The following is a 19505-nucleotide window of genomic DNA, read 5'->3' as shown; positions in this document are numbered from 1 at the left end:
CTCTTCCTCCCAGTACTAATGTTGTTCCTCGCAACAGGGTTGTTGAAATCTTCTTTGTCTCAGTACTTTTGCAAGATTCATACAGGGAGTCTCTACTCTTCCTCAGCCCGATATTTTGAAAGGTGATTCTCTACCTTAAATGGGTACATGGAAGAGTGTGGAATCATGTTAACTTGTGAGGGTAGGGAGATGAGGGAGGGGTATACTGCGTTCTTCCCTGATAATCGTCCCCAATTCCACAAGGGGGATTCCCTCCCATGAGATCCACCCGCTGAGTACCACCCCCAAGGGGACAATCGTATCGCATCCTCACCTCCCTTTCCCTAGCCTCATGGGAAGGGGCTTTCACTAGGGAACCAGGGACGATATCCTGGGGTTAGTCAGTCTTTTTCTCTTTGTTGACATTGTTGGTAAGGCATCTAAATGCAAAGGAAGGTTGATTTATTTTTCAAGGTGAAGCCACTATGCAATATATTTTTGGTTGTCACAATTAAGCCAGTGCAAGTGGTGTCTGCATTTGAATGCAAATTTGTAATCAATTAAGATTGTGTGGTTGAGGCCCACTAAGGTATTTCAGGAGTTTGTTTCTTTAAGCTGTTTCTCGCTCTTTTTCTGTTCCATAGAAACTAGTTTAACACTGTGTCTACATTTTTTAATACGAGTTTGGGGAGAAGAAGGAACATAGCTATTGTGTAATTGATTATGGGAAGTGACAATCATTTTAATTCTTCCTACTCTGACCCACCATGATAAAGACTTTGTGGCTAAGAATCTAATTTGGTTTTAATGAGTTAGATTGATTTTTCAGTTGAATTCTCTTCCATTAGACATATCACGATTGAACGATATGAAAAACCAGAAAAGCGTGTTCCCACCAGGAATAATTTAGTGCTATCTAATCACAATGTTCACTTTGAATGTAGTGTGCCCCGAAGGGGTAACACTGCTGCAACCCACAACAATGAAACAATTATCTGAAGAAACAATAAGCACAACTTGGTTGCATCCAAATTACAACCTAGTTTATTAATGAAACTTGTATATAAATTCAATGAAACCTAAGTAGTAATCATATGCTTTTCATATACACAATGTTTACAAATAGACAGAAGAGTTATCGTTCTATTTGTAAACTGGGGTTTTCATTGATCACCCCAGCTCCCACTGGAGTCGGGGACGGCTCTCTGGTTTGATGTTTGATCATATGCCCAAGTATTTCAGGGATCAACATTGCTGGGAGCTATTTAGCTCCTGCTTCTAACCTAGGGGAGCCTGTTTAGCTTAAAACCAACAGTTACTAGGAGCTTGTTTTGGCTTCCCGTGCCAACTGGCACCTTACTAACATGCTTTTGTGACATTAACTTTGAGTATTTGAGAATGTAACTAAAAAAGAATTAAAACACATTTCAATATAATGGATTATAAATAATCAGCAACAAGTTAGTGTGCACTTCATGTGCGCATTGTGCTGTACTCACACTTGTTTCCCCATCAGTAGCTCCTGCCTACTGGCTGATGCCCAACACCCAGGATCTGGTTTTGGCTTCTGCTCATCTTATAATTTCAAACCCTGTATTTACTTGCTTCTTTTTGCCATTTTAAACCGCAGTGTGCTGTGTCGCTTTTAAAACAATAGTTAAGTGGGATGATTTCAGATGCATTGATGTTGAGTGTATAACGTGACACAGAGGCATATGATTCAATAGTGTTTAAAAGTTCTTGCAGAGAACTAGCTGGACGTGCTAAGAAAACTAGGATATCATGGGGGGGGGTGCTGCTGAGCGGCAACTGGAATGGACGCTTGATACTGGAGCTGCGGCCGTTGCAAGATCCTAATATAAATTAATCCTTCTGCGAGCCCTACCTTTCTCTTGGCAAGGTCGCATTGTGTGCCGCCCATACTTCAGCTGTGCCAGGCTGAATTTGGAGGCGATTGATTGCTGGTGAGAGTTGAAAAGCGAGGTGTGCTGCCGGACGGGTTGTTATGTTATGTTATGGTCACTTGTATAGCTCACGGTCGCCCGAGGGCATCATGGCGCTGGAGAGGAAAGTAACTAACACCTAGATAACAAGTCAGCCAATCAACCGCAATAATTAAAATAGATATGTTTTAAGGTTTTCCTAAAAACCTAATGGTTTGGCATTTGTATCATAGCAATAGGGAGGGAGCAAAGCAGAGTAGCAGCAAGCAGCAGCTACGGAGACGCTGTGGCTGGTGCGGAGGAAAAGGGGCAGAAGAGATCGACTCCTGAAGACGGCTGGAGCTCGAATGGAAGCTGCCTGAAGGTTGGGGCTTGCCTGGGCTAGCTGCTTCGGAACGGAGGACAGATCTGGGAACCCCATAAGAAGGGTAAAATTACCCTGAAGTTTAATAGTGGGAAGAAAACTTTGAGAGAGACTTTAAAGGACCAACTATAAGTGAAGTAGGGGTCTGGGACCCTAAGTGCAAGAAAGATTATGACTATTGCAACTCTCTTACCTGGTGCAGCCCAAGGGTCTGATTTACCGACTTCAACGACTTCAAAATCTGGCAGCACGGGTTGTGACGGGGTCACTGCATGGGGCCCATATTTCACCAGTTCTGCGCTCCCTCCACTGGCTCAGCGTATATACTTCAAATCGTTATGTATTGTCCATCGGGCTCTGTACAATGAGGGAGCGGAGTATCTCTGAACTAAGTTTGTGCGCTATCTTCCTAAGCACTCACTGCGCTCAACATCAGCTGGCTTGCTATGTATGGCCTCCTTCTGTCGCGCCCGTGTTGGGGGTCGGGCATTTTCCATTGCTGCGGTTCAGCTGTGGAATCAGGATTTGGGTGTTGTCGGCATAAGATAGCACCTGACGCCGAAGGAGCAGATGAAGCGCAACAACAGAAAAATATAATTGTTGAAAAGAATAGGGGACAAAGCAGAACCCTGTGGTACACCACAACGGAGGTGACAAGAGTTAGATGTGAAAGTTAGAGCGCCTGCTCTGTAACACCCAGCACCCGCCGTAATAACGCAGCCTTGTGCTCGTAGAAGGCCTCTTCTATTACGGCAGGCGCTCTCTAACACCCAGCACCCATACCTGCCTACGTTTGAAAATCAAAATTCCTGAGATTTATGCCCTGCCCACAGTGAGTCACACAAAACCGCGCTCTGCCCACAGGTTAAAAAGGTAAACTATGTTGTAATGTGATGTGACGTCAGAAATCTGCGGTTCAAATTGAAATATGCATATTTCATTAAATTGCCTTTTCACAACCACCCAAATTGCATTGGACAAAAGGCATTTGCATGTAAACTCCAAGAACCAATACAAAGGTTTTCCCTGAAATTTGCAGTACCGAAATTGGAAATTTCACCTTAGTTGTTTTTCATCAGGTTAGGTAGGGGGGGCACAAGGGACACTGCCCCCCTCCTAGCTATGCCACTGGTCATACAGTGAAGGTCATTAAATAAGAGCACATTATAGATACCAGGGTGCAGGACCAGATATAGAACCATGGAGGGGACTCTGATGTGTGCCCACAGACCTCCCCACTGCTGATGGTGGAAACAGTGGGGCACGGTCGGACTGGGGCATACAATTGTCTCTGGCACCAACCGAAAAAGTCTCCACAGTGAATTAATTCCTTTTGTGACATTGTTTGAATAACCCAAGGGGGAGGTGAGGCAAATTGTACATTTTAATTCAGCAACACTGGTCAAAACTATAGGGCCGGTTTGATGAGTTACTGGACTTCAGTAACTCATCAAACTGGGCCACATTGGACAAAAAGGTGGCTCACTTTGACCCAATAGATATGGGCCCACACACGCCTTTTGCGTTTTTGGTTAAGCCATGGGCCTATTGCCCTATATAGGCCAGTCCGAGCAGCCTGCAGTGGTGCATGGAGGTTAGCTGCCTTATTTATCACAAGGCAAGCAGCCAGAGCTAGTAGGAAGCTTTACACTGGCCAGTTTGCGGACTGGAACCATGGGGGCAGTTGCTGGACCTCCTCCCCCCCAAGAGGCTCGAGGCCTCACTTGTTTGTAAAGGCGAAAGGCCCCAACGCTGTCCCTGATTGCTGGGCTGTGTGTTGGCAAGTGGCTGCGCTGGCATTTGTTCGGCTGTCGATTCTCGAGGCCCCCACCCCCCTCCAGAGTGAGTGTGCATTGTTGTGGGTAGCCGGTAAATTAGTTGCTTTTTGCCTATTTTGTAGGAATTGGTCTGCAGTGTAGAGGAAGATTAGGCAGAGAGGACCTTCCCACTTGATAACAACGGCTCTGAGAGGTAAGCCTAGCCCAACGTTTTATTCTAAAAATATCTTGCAGCAAACCTTTACATTTTACATACATTGCACTGATGTTATACTTCAGAGGTACATAGAAATCATTTCTGCATTCTTGCTAATTCTATATCTTGGGGTACAATTAATTCTGGTTACATTCAATATTAGTACAAAATTGCTAATCAAATTAGTTCATTTGCTAATAAAAAAAATTTAATTAGCAAAATCTGCTAATCAATTTTTTAAAACTAAATGATGCCTTGTAATTTATTGTTAATGTGAAATAGTTTATAAATAAAGTTTACACATAGTTACATAAAATCAAAAACATAATAAAATATACAATAATTTAACATAAGATTTCTTATACTAAATGGTAATAATATATATATATATATATATATATATATATAACATCAAGCAAAAGGAAAAGTTCAATATTCAAAAGAGATAAAATAACTTGTAATCACATATAATGACATACACATTGTACCATAAATTATACTTTAGTGGGTTACTCTTAATCATTCTTGGATCACAATCTACTATATGCTGTTTAAGTCATTTGACAATTCATTACATCTCTCAAGGCTCATCCTTATATAAGTAAGAATCAAAAACCTTTGCCAAAGGAAGAACCATTTCAATTACTGATGTTCCTATATCATTTCATTTTAAGACTTATTTTATATGTTCCCATTATAATGTGGCATAGTCCTCTAATCGATACCCATTTAAGTGTTTAAGTGTAGCCTTGCACTAAATAAACTCCATTTCCCTATATTGAAATTCCCAATAGGGTTGCAATCATCAGCCAGACAGAATATATTGCAGTGAGCAATTGAATGCTCTTGGTGTTGATACAGCCGAGCCAAAAGATAATTTCCCCAATTAATTCCAAGTTGTGGACATGTGTACCAAAATGGAGCTTGTAAATCCCTGACATGGCAGGGCACTCAGTCAGCAGATGTTTAGCTTACTCTAATATATCTTGATTTTTGCACATTCGGCAAAATCGATCGAGAATAGGAGTCTTACTGATGGTGCCCGTAACAGTCAGGGTAGGATGTTGTGCTAGTCTCATGAGTAGAATGAATCATCCAAGTCTATTAGCGGGGCAAAGGATGAGATAACGCTGCGGCTTCTTAAATGTGTGTGGCAAATATGGCACAAACTGATATTTTTTTAAACCACTGAGTTGAGCATAATTCTCCAGCCAATCCCAAAGTTCTATGCGCTTGGCTAATGAATTCTGCATTTTCGCTGTGTCGTTCCCCCCATCTGGCGGACCAGCATATCTCAGTGTAGAGTTTTTCCATGGCGTCCTTCAATGTGCAAGTTGTGTATGTTTTGGATGCTTCCTGATGTATAGTTGTCAATAGAGCGTTATCCGTATTGCTACACATTTTTTGATAAAGGGCTGCCCTTTTTTCTAGACGATAGCTTTTAAGGAGATCAGACCTAGTTCCAGTCTGATGATAGCCATCGAAACACATACCGGTAAACCAAGGATCTTCCACCAGAATTTACCCTCCATAACCTGAAGCCATTTGAGATCTATATGCAAGAGGGCCTACAGACCATAGGTTATCATGGGAACGAAAACCTGGATATATAGTTGGCGTGTGTCCCACCAAGTGTAACCTCCTTATTTGATAGGGAAATGATGAATCAGCGCTGCAACCTGAGAAGCTCTAATGTTTTGTGATTGTTTACACGTGGTGTGGTCGCCACTGATGTCGAATTCGATACCAAGATCTTTGTAATGGGGGGCATACAGGATCTCCGAGTCACGGATAATTAGTCTAGGAGGGGCACATTTCTTATTGGAGAATACCATAATTTGGGTCTTTTCTCGATTGATTATGAGACCATTGCTGTCAGCGTATGTCCAAAGGGCTTGAGCGGAGCTGCGCAGACAGCTAAATGTAAGGTAAAATATTACCAGGTCATCTGCATAGGCTAAAACCGGCCAATGCGCCTGACCTATTCTGGGGGGACAGTTATGGGCTGATGTAATTGCCAACGGAATATCATATACATATAAATTATATAGAAGAGGGGCCATTACACAGCCCTTTTTCACCCCCCTATTCTGCATTACCTTACTTTTCATATTGCCCTGTTGATCGAGTTTGAGGGACACAAAGGTGTTTTGGTGTAATAGTCTAAGATAGTAGAGTAGTCCTTCAGGGCAGCCCATGATCTTTAATTTAGACCATAGTTTATCTCTTGGTATTAAGTCGAATGCGGCTTTGAAATCTACGTATAGTGCGTATAATGGTGGATTCCCTTTCTTCCTGGCTCTTGTGCGCAATAGGTCCATGATTGCAAGATTATGAGTAGTGGAGTATCCCTGTCTAAATCCACTTTGGAATTTGCAGAATATGTGTCTTTTCTACCCAGTATTGTAATTTGTTAAGTAGGAAAGGTAGCAAAAGGTTTGCCAGTCGAGTCGAGCATAGACGGGAGCCTGTAATTACTAGGATCCAGCTTGTTGCCTTTCTTAAAAACAGGAATTAATATGGCAGATTGCCAGGATGATGCTATTTTACCTTCTAATAAGACTTTTCAAACATAATTGTCAATAATATGGCCCAAAATTCCGGCTTGCTCTTAATTACTATATTGGCCAGCCCATTTGGGTCTGGCGCACAATAAGATTTTAACTTATTGATCTTTTCGAGCAGTTGGTCGTAAGATACTTCAAATGGAGGACATAGTGGAACTTCGATTAGTGGGTCTGAACACGCTGTGCTCATCGGTGCATTGCGACTTTCAAGGAAGCTAACCCATTCTTGTGCTCCAATGGGATTAATTAATTGGGTGTTCCCTTTACCCCTGGCTTCCCATAGAAGGGTCTATATACTTTGAGTGTTTTTCGAGCAGATTATTTGTACCGTTTTCTGCCATCGTAGATTCCTCTCTAGATATTTCAGCTCTGTTTCTGTTTTTAATAGTTATGGAGATGAAGACATAGGACTCATACGAGATGCTTGATCTTTTGGCATCTCTAATATGTCTATCAAAAGGATTTTTCTTATTTGATACTCTAGAGATCATACCCACTACTGTGGCCGCATGTGTGCCTGAAAACCTACATATCCAATTCTCAATTGCATTTGCCGACATTGCATACAATTGGCAGAATTCTGGGAAATAAGCTTCAGATGTAGCACAGGCTCCTTGCCTTATGTTCCTCTCCAACCAACATATGCACGTTGCTGCCTGATTTACATGTAGTTCCCCATGAGTTTACAATTGAGACATCTAAGGTTAGGAGTAATGAAGAGTGGTCACTCCATGTGTTTGGGATTACTTTCAAATCCTTTACCTGAGATGCCATTACTTGGCTAACAAATAGGTAGTCCAACGTACTACGGCATTTGCCGCTCTTCCGGGTGTAATTACTAGGGCTGTCATTAATTGTCCTTCCATTCATCATTTCCAACTCCCAACATTCGAAAAAATTCAGCCAGCATAGTCCCTCAGGATCATTTTCTGAGTGAGCCATAGTACTTTTAGCTTTCAGTTTAGGATTAGATAATGTCCCCTCCACCCCTATCATATGGCATTTAAAATCACCCAATACCACAACGGCTCTATTCCCGGGGGTTAGGGTCCAGGATACCAAGAGGTCATGCATGGCCTCTTGTATTAGCTCTCTCAGTTCTGCTCCAGTTGGACTTTACAGGCTGACAAACGGAATACTTTCCAGGTTGCCCCGCAGATAACTTTTCACCTCAACAGCAATAAGGCCGTCGTCAAATTTAGTATGTTTGCAACTTGATTTTACTGTGTGAGCAACACCAATAAGCAGGCCCCCATATGGTCTACCTCGCAAGCCCTTCTTAGCCAGTAACTGATAGATTATGTAGCCATCCAATATCAGGGATGAAGTTCACCATGTTTCTTGTATACATATACACCTATGCGTAATTATTTATGGAAGTGAGCCTGTGGGAGACAGCAGATGGGAGAAGCCTCTACAGTTCCAAGATATGATCGTAAACTCTCAGGAGTTTAGTACAACTTCTGGGAGCGATTATGCTACCCATTTCAGTACATTCTGAATATCAACCATCCCAACCTCCTTGCCTGTCGGGAGTATTGGCACTATTTCCCCACTCTTGGCCTCTTCTTTATCTTTTTTTGGGGCAGTTTGGGTATACTTTATCCAGATCAGCGTCCATTTCCACGTCGACCACCAGTAGGGCATCTTTGTAAGTCCTGAGCATTTGGGCTGTTGCTAAAAACGTACAATGGATTGCTGATACATTTGGGTTTGTTCCCTTTAGTGGCTCCACATATGCAAAGTCGTCCGACTTCAGCACTCACAATTGCGGAACTGAGTGGAGTCTAGTTAAAAATTCCGATCTTGATAGACTTTCTATTTACCCTAGGTGGTGTAGGTACTTCTTTCAGCAAGAGGGCTGGTCTTAGAGGCTTATTAGGAGTAAAGGAATTGTTACCTTCCTCTTTCTGAAGTTGTGGTAAAGTGGATTCAGGTAATTTCACTTCTTGTGACTCATTTCCTTTATCTGAGATAAGCCTGCTCGTTAAGTACCCCTCTCCATTGGCATTACGTTTTCTAGTTTGGGCAGCTCTTTTTTTATCTTTCCTTGAATGTTTTTAAGGTAGTCCAGTGTCAGCCAACGGGGAAGCTACCATGCACAGTCTTTTATTCATTGCTGCCCTTTTTGCCATGCAACGTTGTTTCTGTGTATGAAATATAGCTGAAGTGTCGGCTGAGTTAGAGTTTATGTCTAAGTCCAGGTTAATTACCGGATCTTCAATAATGTGTAGCGCTTCCGATAGGTTACAGTCAGCTTCATCTCTGATTTTATCAGTTGAGATATAGGCAGGGACCATGTTGTTTGTATTTTCCAGGATGCGTCCACACATTTTCAATAGGATTTTTAAGGCAAATTGTAGTGCCGCCATAGTTGACTGTATCTCTGCTAAATCAGACGAACATGGGTAGAGATCTTTTGCTGCTTCTAGTACACTTTACGGTGTAGTTTCTGTTGTGCTAATTACTAAGGTGGGTGACGCTGATAATCTGGTAGCAGGCAAAGAGGGGTTAGAGGGTTTACAAGATTTATTGGCATGTGACTCATGTTGGTTGACAGAGTTGTTGCCTGGCTGATTGGTTACTGCCGGAATCATTCCCCTCTGGATATTTAAACATAGATCAGGCAAAGAATTATTATCTATGTCTCCAAAATTCGTCGTGTCCTGGGGTTGCTACCATTATTTCCAGGAAGATCTACTTCCTCCTGTGCAGTAGAGATAGTATAAGGCCGGGGATTAACAAGAAAGAAGCCAATTATAACTCCTTGATTTGGCGAGATCTGCTTTTTAGCTTTCTTATTTGATTTAGCATTGTCATCCACACTCTCCACAGAACTAGTTGCTTGTGATTTAGTTTTACCCTTTTGAATACATAGGTTGTATTTCAGGTGTGAGCCCTTCTTGGTAGATGGCATTTTGAGTGCAAGTAATTTCAGTCCCAGTCTTTGCATGTGAGGAGTACCTCGTCAGTGCCCAATCTTAGGCTAGGTTGTTGGATAAGTGAGCTACTGATAAGAGGCTCTGTTGTATTACACAATCGTTCAAAGCACCTGCTCTACAAAATGAGGCTGAGATCAAAGGCAAGTCTCCCGGCCTCTCACTGCTCGTAAGTGAGTATTTGAATCAACGCTATAACGGATAAAGATAGCAAAATTACTCTCTTTACCTTTAGAGGATAGACTAAATAGTCTAGTTGAGGGAGGACTGAGGGGCAGATTTCCAGTCACCAACAGTTGGTTCTTCTAAGCCCTGTAGCCGAACTCTGTGATCCTCCGTGATCACCGCTGATCACTTCCCGTCCACTTACGCTGCGGATTTGATGTTTTTAACACAATGTTCATTTGGCAGCAGGCAGCAAAGTAAGCCACTCCTCCTCGCTTGTAGTGGCAAAAACGCACAGAACACTCCCCTCATGCAGTAGGCAGCAAAAGGAAGCCGCTCCTTCTCGCTCACAATGGTGAAAACACATGAAACGCCCAAATTATACCCTTAGTGAACGCGTATGGGAGGACGAAAGGCTGGGCTCCTTTAGGGCAACCTACAGCAATTTGAGGAACTGGGGGATAGGGAGGTGCTATACATACCCAGGCCAGTGCTTGCCCAATGTTACGGTAAGGCCGATCGGCCTGGCCGGGCCCTTGCTGGGGCAGTCAAAATTGACCTGCTACCCTGAATTCAGACGATATCAACGCAGAGTTCAAGAGTTATTATGAGTCCCTATACTTCTGCAGAGACACTACCACAGATGAGGAGCTTGCACAATATTTGGGGGGTATTGATCTCCTGGCATTGCCAGATGCAGCGCGTCTAGAGCTAGATACCCCAGTTACTACAGAGGAAATAGCTAGCGCCATCGCAGCCCTGGCGTCCAATAAGGCCCCAGGGTCAGATGGGCTGGGGGGTTGAGCTGAATATGGAGTACAGTGCTATTCTTGCTCCGCACGTGGTACGGGTATGAGAGGAGTCTCTTGTCACTGGGGTTCTCTCGTAGTCCAAGTGAAACCTGGGAAGCCGCTGAATGAGGTCACTTCATACCGACCACTGTCATTACTAAACACGGATGTGAAGATCATTTGCGAAGGTCTTGGCATCTCAACTCCTCCCCTATATGGTAGAACTAGTACATCCTGATCCGTCGGGATTTGTCCCGACCAGATCTACAACCTTGAACCTCTGTAGACTTTTTGGCATTATCTTCATGATTGATCAGCGGGCCAGGGCGGTGGCGGCGTCTCTAGATGCAGAGAATGCCATCGGCTCTGTGTCCTGGCAGTACTTGGTGAGGGTTCTGCACCGTTTTGGGTTTGGGGGTGGCTTTCCAAGGATATGCCCAACTTCTCTATTCACTGCCGGTGGCCAAGCTATGGACCAACACTATGGCCCTCATTACAACCCTGGCGTAGGACCATGGTGCTATTAGTACCATGGTCCATGCCGGATTCCATCATGGTGGATGGCGGATTTACCGCCCCATTCCAAGGTTGGCGGGGCGGTAAATCCCCATTCACCATTGCCCCTTCCCCATTCCCATTTTTGCCCCATAGGGCTCAATGGGGATGGGGAAGGCGCTAATTACGGCACCGTAAATTATGGTGCCGTAATTAGCACCAAGGTCGCTTAGCGCCTTGGACTTTAACGCCTGCAAAAAGCAGGCGTTAAAGTGTGAATCTGGCGTTACGGGTCTAACGGCGCCGCAGCCTTTTACGGCGCCATTAACCCCTTAATGCCAGGGTTGTAATGAGGCCCCATAGGTTATCCCCTACCATACACCTGTACAGGGGAACACGGCAGGGGGGCCCCTTATCTCCCCTGTTGTTTGTGTTGACGATAGAACCTCTCGTCACGGCCATGAGGGATAGGCATGGGCACCGAGGGATTTGTTTGTCAGGACCCTCTGTGAGGAACTCATGGTGGCAACAGTAAAGACAGACACAAGCAATCACAGTTCAAGGGTGTTTATTAAACTTTGCAGGTTAGAAAAACGACTATTCTAAGCCTAAATCTAAGATGGGAGCAAGCGCCGACAAGCAAATAAAAATATGGCAGTCTTGTTGCGGTATGTCAAAATAAAAAGGGCCTATACTAAGAAACCTGTTGCCAAACCTTACAACTAATACAAAAAAGGGTGTGGGATGATTTTCAAAGAAAGAAAGAAGTGTTCTTAAATAATATGTCAGGATGCGGTAGCTTGGATCTTCCTTCCCCACGTTCTGAGCACAGGTTGAGATGGGATCTTTGGGCACAGTACACACAAAGCTTCCCCATGCACACGTCGACAGTTCCATTCCAGCTTATCAGGAGCCTCGTTGGCCAAGTCTTGTTTCTCTTGAAAGTCTCTTGCCTTCAAGGGCCTGACGCAAATAACAAATAAAAGTTCCTTCAACATAAATTAAAGTTTATTTCTTGGTTTCACTTTGGCTGATTTTTCACCCCTGGGTCCCTCTCTTCCGGGCGCTGACCCTTCTTTACTTTCAGCCGCCCTTCTCTGCGTTCACTACGGCTTTTCCTTCGCTCACAAATCTTAATGTCTTTTCAAACAGTTCCAGTGGACATACCTCGGCTGGGTTCACTCTTGTCAACACACTCTTCCCTGTGGCTTTAGACTTGCCCCCTTCTCGTCAGCATCCCTCGGTCGGGTTCACTCTTGCCAACTTCATCTTTACATCCACTTTCAATGTTTGCAGGATTCACTTCCCTTGCGTTCTTTATAGTTTGTAGATCAAAGGCTTTCGGCTGTACAGGGATTTTGTTCGACCTCCTGTATAACCACTTTGACCTATCATAGCGGCTCCCCTATGGCCTTCTGGTTTCTGTAGTTTTACTCCAATAGGGATCGACCAGAGCCTCTTCGGAGCAGCACCCACATGGTGCCGGTCCCCTTCTGCAGCTGGTCTCCCCTTTACAATTTTACAGTTCTTTGAACTTTCTCACTTTGCCACTTTCATTCACCACAACCCGGTTCTTATTAGTTCTCCCCTCTACTCACCGGCTGTGATGTACCGCTTGGCTTTGCTTTTCACTGTCGTCAAGGCCGGTACCACGGAAGCAGGAGTCTCCCTCGCTCCGGCTTATCGGCATCGATATGCTCCATGTACCGTTGACATCTGCTGCAGTACACTTTCGCTATTGTCCTCGGTCTTAAGTTTCTCTCCATTTAGGGTTCGCAGGGTTTTGTTGAAAAGTGCAAACTTGTATTTCTCCTGGTCTGCCTCTCGATATTTGCTGCCTTTCTCCTCCTCATGAAATGCTGGACCTGGATAGCTGTCTTGTTGTGCGGTCTGCCTTGCTCATACTGTGCTCTCTTGCTCCAACTGTTAACCAATGTGAGGAAGGGAAAGGGCATGAGGGGTGTGTGATTCTAATCAATTGCCTGACTTTGCCTGACCCTGTATTGGGACATGTCGGGTAAACGGCTCTAGTCTAAGTCCGTTCTCGGGTGTGTCGTGCGAAAGTGTCCGTATCGGAAAAGGGGGGGAGGGGCAGTGGTTTTGAATGTCCTACGTGATAGAATGGGGAAAAGTGTTGAAAGAAGGGTGATGCAGAGTCTCACCCGTCAGTGCCCTACTCCCACTCCCCAAGAACCCCCCATCCAGGTGATCTTCCCTCACTGGTCCACCCCCAGAAATTGGATCCAATAGCGATGGCTTTGTCCTGACCACCTGGATGACGGATCCCCGGGGACTAGCTAGGGAGACACCTTCAGGTTTCTCGCACATCACAGGTCATATCCTTGTACGTTGACAACACATTGCTATATGTCCGCAATCCTGAGGTCCACCTCGCCCCGATGATGGATGTAGTACAGACATTTACAAACCACTCTGCCTATAGTGTTAATAAGGTTAAATCTGAATTGTTCCCCCTCACAAATTCCACACCTCTGATGGCAGATCTCTTGTGTTTTTCGCTTGTTAGACGCGCAATTGAAATATCTGGGCAAACAGGTCTTGCGACAACAGCGCATGCTGTATGCAGACAACTATGCTGAGTACATGCAGCACCTAGAGGCAAAGCTTAAAATCTGGGCTAAATTACCACTCTCCTTGTATGACCGTTTGTCTTTGCTGAAAAAGTCATCCCTAAGTTACTATATTTTTTCGGCAATATTCCCTTTTGGCCGGGCAGGGCCTTCCATACGCTCCATGATGGTGGAGTTCCTCTGGGGGTCTGGTACTGCCAGGATGAGTTGGGAGAAATGCACAGAGCCCTACGAACGCGGGGGACTGGCCACCCCAGAAGTTGAATTATATTACCTGGTCTCTCAGACTCAATACGCCGGATATTGGTACTCCCGGGACCTGAACCCATGCTCTTGACAATTGAGAGATATGAAGCATCGCCCACTAACCTTAAGGCAGTCATCTTTAGTGACAAATACACTGATACCTGCACCTTTGACCCAGTACGCACGACCGTCAATGCTTTGGCTAGGTTATTTCTTAGGCTGGAGCTTACAGTTCTTTACCACAAGAATAGACTACTCTGGAGCTTCTCTGGTCTAGCCCCTACCTTTGACGATGACTTCCTGGGGAGACAGGGCGGGACTGGTGTTGGGGATCTTTTCCCAGGCAGCTGTTTGTGACCCTAGATGACTTTACGACCAAGCTTGGCAGCAGCCCTATTGTATTTTTGCAATATTACAGGTTGAGAGCCGCTGTGAAACGGCTGTGGCTGATGATTCCACGCAAGCCTAAAACTCATCCGCTCATAGAAGCAATAGTCACATGTAAAAAAAACGAAATGGTTGGTATCCAGACTGTATGGTCTGATAATACCACGGAAATGGGAACATGACTTAGGCATCCATTTCACTGACGTTCAGTGGCTGAAATGTTGGGTGCTCACCTGGGATGTGTCTTTGTGTGCTAGGTACAGGTTCATTCAGTTCAAGCACTTTACATCAACTGCATTACACTCCAGCAAAACTAGCTAGATTCTTCAAGGACACTGCCGACGAATGTTTGAAATCCGGCCACTCCCATGCCGATACTACACACATGTTCTGGCAATGCCCGGTGATTGCCTGTTTTTGGGAGAAAGTTGCGGCTACCCTGCATGAGATGCTGGAGATCCCCCCCGCCCACGTTGGCCCCTGTTAAGTACCTGCTGGGAGACATAGGTAACGTATCTGTGGTTGCCAGACAATTCTTCAGTGTGGCATGTGCAGTGGCCAAGAGCAGCGTGCTTTGTTATTATAAATCAAAGAGTTCTCTGACACATGCAGAATGGATACGTGATCTTATGTATACCTCGGACAGGGAGGAAATGTACGTATCTACCATAGTATCATCGTGTAGACCTAAAGACATTTGGACTCCCTTATGAGCATACTTGGCGACTCAGAATGATCCCATTTTGTTATACACTGATGCTGCAGTCCATGCCTACACCCTGTCTGTCCTTTTAGCACCCCTGTATGTTTCCTTTCATGCATGTCTGTTGGTATAATTATGATTAATGTATAATGTGGGTCTGTACCCGCAAGTTTCTAGGATGCTTCATCCCATGTACCTGTTTTCCTTTTTTCCTGATCAACCCTGATATGTTTGCCACGGTTTAAATAAAGTATAAACAAAACAAAAAAACAGTAAACTAGGTTATCGTCAGCGTAAGCAGAGATTTTGTTTGACATATTTTTAATATGGATGTATGATGGGTCAGAAATGAGAGACGGACACGAAGTTGTAGTTTTCTCAATGTTTGCCATATTTATTAAAAGTAAAGAGGGGTGAGATCAACGTCTATCTATCTGTCCCTACCCTAACGAGAATGTTCATACCTAGCAACCTAAAACTGAAGAAAGATGACCTTGTGTCCAAATGTATCTGACTCTCGCACTAACATATACAACCAAAGTGTAAAGGGTAAATGTATCTGGTTTCAGTTCAACAAAACTGTGTAAAAGTTCAAACTTATAATTCTCACAGGGTACTCGTTATGACCAGGGTTTGCTTCACTTCCCCTGAATCAATTCAGGAAAACATTTGAAAAAGTTCTGATTCAACAAAGTTCTATTCAGTTCAATGACAAATGTCCCAATACGTCATTCAACTTGGTAGAGTAAATGTCTCTTTCACAAAACACATGTTTAAAACCAAAGCAACTGTTTCTATAACCACAAATATTCTTCCTGTGAAATGCCTTTTTCAGTACAGTGCAGCAAATGTCTTTTGTTATATAACAGTTTGTCAGGATGATAAAGTTAATAATTTCTTTCCACAGCACGTTTTTACCACAACCACATTTCTTCAATGCAACAGTTTCTTTCCTGGTTTACTCGCCTGCCAGGATTAACTATATCTGGTCCCTTTCCTGGTTTACTCGCCTACCAGAAAGAAAAACTCCTACAATTAAAATTGGTCTCTTCTGCTAGTGGCAATATTTGTTCCAAGGTTCTCCACACCAATATCCCAAGTGAGGAGGGGCTGCACAATGTTTGCCTGTCTTTATAGTTTCTTGGCTGTTGGCAATGTGGGTTACAGGTTTCCCCAAGCTGATATCTCATGAAAGGAGAATTTCACCTGTTTTGCCTTTTTATTCTACCTGTTTGGTATTCAAAATTGTCTTTTACTGTTAATTGTACTGCTCGGAGCGCCCTGGGGTTACCTCTCGCTTTAGGCCATCTCTCCGGCTTCTTTCTGCTTCACTGTGTCACTCCTTGATGCTGCAGTGTAGATATTACACCAGGACAGGGCTTTGGTACCATCAACAGCTCTCCTGTAACTGCCGTTGCCTGCACAACCCTTCTCTGGAGCTCCACAGGACCGTTTCCTCCAAAGAAGCGACTCGCATCGGGCCGGGAGCACGTCTCCCGCACAGCTGGGCTTCTTTCTCCGCTGCCGTTATGCCATGATTCTGCTTCCAGCTGCACGTACTCTGCAAGACCGCACGCCTTCTCTTCCCGCGTCGGCTTCTGCTGTCGCTTTCTCTTCTGCTTCAACTTCCACTGCATTTCATCCTTCAGTGGCTTTCCGGACTTCATTGGTTGTTCTCCTGACTGCTTCTGCATCTGCTACTTCCCCTTTCACCTGTGGATGATTACCACATTTAAATGTCCCGCTTGGGTGATTTGAATTGAAACAACTAGACTGCACAGTCGTCTTAGTAGCACGATTTAAAATATATATATTTTTATTGTTTTTAAAAACACAAAACCATGCAAACATTCACTTCCCCCATTAGCATATCCTAACTTAGTCAACCATAGATCACCATTCTAAGCAGGTTATGCCAGGTCACATTATATCGTACAAAGCCATATCATGGCGCTAATTACTCCTCTAACCTCATCCTCTTCCCATTTGCCCAAGCTTTTTATAGTCTTTGCTGGACAACCCTGTGCGGTATAAATCCGGTGTTCTACTGCCGCACAAACGTCTACATCTGCGACCCACTGAGCCAACCCTGAACATTCGGGTGAGCCCCATCGCTGAGCTATATTTCGTTTAATCAGACCAACTGCAGTGGATAATAACAGTGTCTCCCATCGACTGCCAGCGTTCTCATCGGGTATACCCAGTAATAACAGTTTAGGGTCCATTGGCACCACTCTCCCCAGAGTGCCAGTCAGTTTGTTACAACATTGTCGCTAAAAGCTTTGAATTCAGCAGCATTCCCACAGGATGTGTATAAAGGTCCCTTCGGCCTCCCGGTATCGTAGGCAGTCTGGGTCACGGGCCCGGTTCCATCAGTGCAACGCTACCCTGGGGTAATATACCTTGTGAAGAATTTTCAGTTGTACCAAGCGGAGCCTGGAGGGCATTGCAATCTCCCATGAGTGCATTAAGGCTATTATCCAATCTTCTGGGTCGATAGGGCCCACATCTATTTCCCACTTCAATTTAATATTGGTCAGTTCGGTAGTGGCAAAGGTTGTTATGGCATTGTATAGAATGGAAGTGACCCTGGTGGGTATGCGCTCTATTAAGAGGTGGCGCTCCAGTGGTGTGCATTCAGGCGTGTCAGTAAGTGCTGGTAGGTGTTCTCGCAGAGCATGCGTAGTTTGCATATAGTTATAACCTTCAGTGTCTGGGAGTCCAAAAGTCTACTGGAGCGTATCAAATGAAGCGATGTTACCCTCAGTGAGAATATCCCCTACCTTTGTAATATGGGCCTCCACCCGCCTTGATTTTATTTTTTCTTCAAACTAGCGCTGGGAATCCCCTTCTTCAGAAGGCATCCGAGGTTAGAACTAACATATATAATCATGGGGTGATGCCATATGGAACCAAGACAAATTCATAATTTACATCTTACATAGTAGAAAGCAGCTGTATGGGAACACTTGGACTGTGGCTATTAAACATATAATACAACATTCAATTTTCAATGTTCACATACATTTTTGAGAATAAATCTCAAATCAGTTAGCCTAAAAATATAAAGGGCCGTCTCATTGTGCAAAAACATTTCATTGTACAAAGGAATACAAACAAGCTAAGAAGTCAAAAATAGCTTTAAGAACTTTTTTTAAAAAACACAGGTTGCAGTCTTCTACTATAAATGATAGCAGCCCACTGTGGCCAACTGCTTTGAAATAGTCAACTACAGGTGTCCCAGGGAATGAAAAACAATTCCTATCTTTCTTTATAGGACTTGCCTTATCTCATAGTTTCGACAATGTAAAATTTAGCAACCCCCAACTGGGCGTTGATAGCTGTCTTCTTCAGGACTGTAAACATAAGCTGCTTTCCTTTCAAATGTTGCAGCTGGTAAAGTGCTATTTCTTGCTCTACTCAAAAATACACTGGGGTGGATCTCTGAAATAGTCAATCCATCTCCATCAGTGTAGTAGCAGTATACATTGCTGCCTTAGTATTCAATAAGGACTTTATAGAATACATCCACTCTCAAATGTATTTATAGTTCAGCATTCTTCATGCAAGATTCAAGGAAGAGAATAAAGTACCCTCCGTCCCTTCTCAGCACATTGCAATGTCTTTTCCAGCAAGTTGCAGTGTATATAATTGTAGAAAAAGGTCTTGTCTAGCATCGTCCATCAAGAAGTCTTACTATTATATGTTTGAGCTCGACCCACCTTGGCCACGCCATGAGTTTCTCCATTTCGGTGAGATTGCTGTTATTCCAGAGGGGCTGTATCTGGGTTACCCTGTTAGCCCACCCAATGTGCTTGTGTGCTGCTTTCCAGATTATAGCAGTATGCGTTGCCATCGTCTGCCAGGGAATTCCGGGGGGGGGGGGAGGGGTTAGTGAGGGCCTGATAAAGCATTGCAAGTGGTGACATATTCTGCCGTCCCAGCATCTCCGCGCGGATATGTAGTAGCTCTTGACCACCATGAAACAAGTCATTGATTACTGCCATTTGGCTCGCTCAGTAATATGATTGGAGATGTGGTATCCCTATTCCCCCTTCCCATACAGATCTCTGCAGTGTGCTGAGGGCGATACAGGGTTGTCTGCCACTCCATAAGTTTCCGGAGGAGACCTTCTATCCGGTGAAAAAACATGTCAGGGATCCAGAGCGGGTGTTCTGTAAAATGTATAAGAAACGCGACAGTGCCAGCATCTTGAAAAGTGCCGCCCTACCTAGCAGCGGCAGGGGGAGAAACATCCAATGACGAACATCGTTGGAGAAGCGCTCAGTGATTGGGTGCAAGTTACCGGATGTGTAGTCTGCGAGGTCTACGGAGACCCGGATAAACAGATAATGGAAGCC

At 44.3% G+C, this 19505-nt stretch overlaps 1 protein-coding gene across 3 annotated transcripts in view; it reads left to right on the top strand.

Moving 5' to 3' along the window:
- The window catches only part of METTL21A (methyltransferase 21A, HSPA lysine), a 166091-nt gene that overhangs the window by 46248 nt on the left and 100338 nt on the right, over positions 1-19505 (top strand). Inside the window, exon 2 of one of the 3 annotated variants that reach the window (XM_069615592.1) lies at positions 4187-4257. The exons of the other annotated variants lie outside the window; for them this stretch is intronic. The gene's annotated coding sequence lies outside the window, so the exon portion shown is untranslated. The remainder of the gene's footprint in view (positions 1-4186; positions 4258-19505) is intronic. 3 annotated transcript variants of the gene reach the window in all.

Source organism: Ambystoma mexicanum, chromosome 9 (genome assembly GCF_040938575.1).
Source record: "Ambystoma mexicanum isolate Mex_15411 chromosome 9, UKY_AmexF1_1, whole genome shotgun sequence".
Lineage (NCBI taxonomy): Eukaryota > Metazoa > Chordata > Amphibia > Caudata > Ambystomatidae > Ambystoma > Ambystoma mexicanum.
This window is presented reverse-complemented; position numbering and strand designations above follow the sequence as displayed.